Source organism: Mastomys coucha, unplaced genomic scaffold (assembly GCF_008632895.1).
Source record: "Mastomys coucha isolate ucsf_1 unplaced genomic scaffold, UCSF_Mcou_1 pScaffold22, whole genome shotgun sequence".
NCBI lineage: Eukaryota > Metazoa > Chordata > Mammalia > Rodentia > Muridae > Mastomys > Mastomys coucha.
Window position 1 is genome coordinate 156,558,871 of NW_022196905.1, and position 3,995 is coordinate 156,562,865.

The 3,995-nt window shown below is 48.9% G+C and overlaps 1 protein-coding gene across 1 annotated transcript in view; it reads right to left on the minus strand.

Annotated features, from left to right (window-relative positions):
- Grtp1 (growth hormone regulated TBC protein 1) overlaps positions 1-3,995 on the minus strand; it is a 25,952-nt gene that overhangs the window by 20,665 nt on the left and 1,292 nt on the right. The window lies entirely within an intron of this gene.

The window sequence follows — 3,995 nt, forward strand, 5'->3', positions numbered from 1 at the left end:
CCCTCCCCATCTCACCAGCCACCTCCCTTACCCTCCCCATCTTGCCCTCCTCATCTCACCAGCCACTTCCCCTCCCCAGTGTTTTTCAGGATCTCACTATGTAGCCCTAGTTACATGAAAAGAGTACAAGATCTACAAAAGGACCAATCTGTCCAAACAGAGAATGGTTAAAGAAAACAACACCAGCGAGGTAAAATCTGCAGCCACTAGAACCCTCAGGCAGACATGGTGAGAATGCAAAAAACACACAGCCTCTTCAGAAAACCCTTGCAGGGTCTTTTCTGGCTTCTCGGCCTAGAAGGGGATCCCTACGTAGACCAGGTTGGCTTCAAACTTATAGCAAGCCTCCTGTCTCTGCCTCCTAAGAACGGGTGGAAGTCACCCTGGCTCTGGTTTGAATTTTAACTTTTTGGCAGACTGTCTAAAATCCTAAACCTGAACTCTCAGAACAGTGGGTTTCAATGTAAATTTCAAAAATCACTTAGTAATATAAGGGTTTTGCCATTGTGTTTAAGCAAAGGACAAAAACAGTTCCACAAACCAGTCCAGAATGAATCCCATACCTGCTCTGCTATGGCTTCCTAGCCCCCCACCAGCATCGTTTCCTTATTCAGCCCAACGGAGAGCTGGGACTCCCTGTGGGCCCAGAGGTCAGCCTCTAGCTCCCCTTTATCTTATCTAAACTTACTTTGTTCCTCCAGGGGGAATGAAGATAGCTTTCTGGCCCTCCCAAAAGGACTTCCTTGTGAGGGCAGGGTTCACCTGGAGGCAGCCATCAAACCCTGGAGAAAACTAGCTTCCATCTGTCTGTCTGCCCAACCAAGTTAAGAAAAAGCCAGGTTTGGGGCATTTGGCTCTGACCCCGCTTCCACAGGTGTGTGTGACTACGCCACTAGAGAACAAAGAAGCAAATGGCTCCCCTGCGTGTCCTCAGCCCCGAGGACACTAAACAGAGAAAGGTAGACTCCCCCGGCTTACAGAAAAAGCACCCTCTATTCTTGGGGTCTCCAGGTAGAGACTCACACGGGACAGAAAAACAGTATTCACCATACTGCTTGGGTCAGAAGAGTGGCTTACAGCTGTCATCTGGGACGGCTCAGATAACAAGATTTGCAGGTAACTGGAGACATCCAGATGACAGGAGATGCAGGCCAGGGAGAACACAGAGGCAGACAGAGCCTGCGTGAGGGCTTCTTCCCAGGCAGACCGCTTGAGACTCTATGTCCGTCTCCTCTGTTACCAAGGGCGTAAGCCACGACCTAAAACACCCTCTCTCGTGCTGACAGAGGGGAAATCCTGAATCAGAAACCTCTTTGGGACATACAGAGTACCATCACATTGGTGTCCCCTGGCACAATCGCTGGTCCCTTATGGTTGGTCACACCTTTTGGATACTGAAGGTGCTTGCCTCACAGACAAGGCAGGCCGAGAAGAGCAGCCTAAAGCCGGATGATGAGAGGAAGCGCCACGTGATAGAGAGAGGCCTGCCTGACAGCCCTAATAGGATGTGTACTTACATCCCTTACCCCACCCCACCCCCACCCAGTCGCCTGCAGACTCCCAGCTTCCAACTCGAACTCTCGGAAACAGAAACTCTCTCCCTCTCTCACTTTCTGGCAGCTGCTGAGGCCCGAAGCTTGCCTGCCCTGCTGTCTCCTTGAGTTTCCTTCTCAATCTATTGAAATTGTTTTACTAACCCCATGGCATGGTGATGCACATCTTTAATCCCAGCACTAGGGAGACAGGGGCAGGTGGATGTCTGTGAGCTTGAGACCAGCCTGGTTTATACAGCAAGTTCTAGGTCAGCCAGGGCTAGAAGGATCATATCTCAAACAAACAAAAAAATTCACCAGTGACATTCAGAACTCGGAAAAGTGGCCCTGTGTTCACTACCGACTCCAACAGGCAGAACACGGCCAAAACCAAAAAGCTACGCATGGTGGTAAACAAACAGAATGCCTATATCAGGGGGGCTAAGATACAAGGCTCTCAAGTTGAAGGCTAGCCTGGATTACATAGGCAAGACACTACCTCAAAAAAACAAGTGAGATACAGACAGAGAGACTTACATGCACGCGCACACACAAAGAGAGAGAGAGATCAGCAGATACTAAGGGGTGCTCACTAAAACTCCAGAGTGGGTTTAACACTGAGGCCCTGGCTCCTACCAATAACATGGAGGCATCTTCCTGGATCATGTGATCTCTCTCCTGGGACTAGTCCCTGCTGATCACAGTCCAGTCAACCTAGAATATCTGTCAGGCAATTCCCATTTCTGGAACAACTTGTCTACTCCTGTTTTATGCTTGATTGAACTCTGCCAGTACTATAGGTCCTAGAAACCCTTTCCAGCCAGCAGGGACACTGGCATAGACTCCCAGTACCCCACACCTCTTACTGAGTAGGCTTTGTCTCCTGCTGGGACATCAGGATAACTCTCACCCTGCCTCTGAGGCTCCGTCTCTCAGGTCGAGGGTCTGCCAGGAGATAGACACATCTGATATACCAATTATACCTGTTACCGTAATTACAGCCTAATGGATATTACATAACCCAAGGAATATTAAAACGATGGTTAAAGCAGGTTAAACCTTTTTTTTTTTCTTGGAGATTTATTTCTATCCAGGCCTGGTGTGGTGTCATGCATACGTAATTTCAGTCAGCACTCAGAATATGGAGGCAGATGGAGCTCTGTGAGTTTGAACTCAGTCTGGTCTACATAGAGTTCTATTCTATGCCAGCTCTGGCTGCACAGTGAGACACTGTCAAAAGAAAAAAAAAAAGGCAAGGAGACAGGCCCTCTCTATGTAGCCCTGACTGTCCTTTCTATGTAGACCAGGCTGGCCTCAAACTCACATAGACCCACCCAAGTGGTGAGATTAAAGGCATATGACGTGTGTGTGTGTGTGTGTGTGTGTGTGTGTGTGTATCTATGTATGCACGCACACATGTTTACATGTGACTATGTGTGCCAGCAATGGCCAGAGCCATTGGATTCCCAGAAGGCTAGAGTGACAGGAGGCTGTGACCCACCCCATACAGGTGCTGGAAATTGACCTCAGGTCCTCTGGAAGAGCAGGAAGCCCTGTGCCTCTCACACTCTGAGCCCTCTCTCCAGCCAAGCATGTTAAACTTTCAGAGAGCTGAGGCAAAGGTTTAAAAGCAAAGCGAACCTGCTGAAGTAGGTACTAGACTATTTCAAACCAGGCCTAGTGGCTGAGGCCTGCAGAGGGTCACAGGTTCAAGGCCTCTCTGAGCCTTGAAGACTGCATTCATTGTTGCCATGTGTAAAAGACCTGCACAGATCTATGTACTCCAGGGATAATCAGTCTGCCCTTACCGATCCTAGCCACAGGAGTCACTTCCTGTACTGATGTGCTCCTGGGGACACAGTAAGGCAGTTCCCAATGGTTACTCCTGTGGTACACAAGAGGCTGGGGTGGGAGAGAAGCGACTTCATTGTATGTCTTTCCGTATAACTAAAATGTTCACCATGGACGTGAATTATGTATTGAGTGTAAATAAAACTTTCTAACCTTAAGAGACTAAAAAGCAGTGTTTGTTGAAACCATGCTTGAACATGGAGAAGGTAACTGCAAAGTGTAGGGAACACGTAAGCGCACAGAGAGGACCGCATCCTTCCGCCTTCACACTTGCCCTACCCTACACTTGGGTCATCGTGAATGTTGAGCAGCCAATCTCCCCATGTCACACTGCGTGTCTGTCTAGTGGCCACCTGGCAAACACTTTCACACACTCCTTTTAACAAATATTAAGTCCTTATTATGTCCACGAAGCAATGCTCCCAGTACCCAGGATCCCACAGTGAAATAAACAAAACGCCCTGCAAGCAGGGAGGGGCCTTTGGCTCTACCAAGAAAACAAATGACTATCAAAAATGGTATAGGGGAAGGGAAAAAAAATGCTTGGAGAGCCGGGCGGTGGTGGCGCACGCCTTTAATCCCAGCACTTGGGAGGCAGAGGCAGGCGGATTT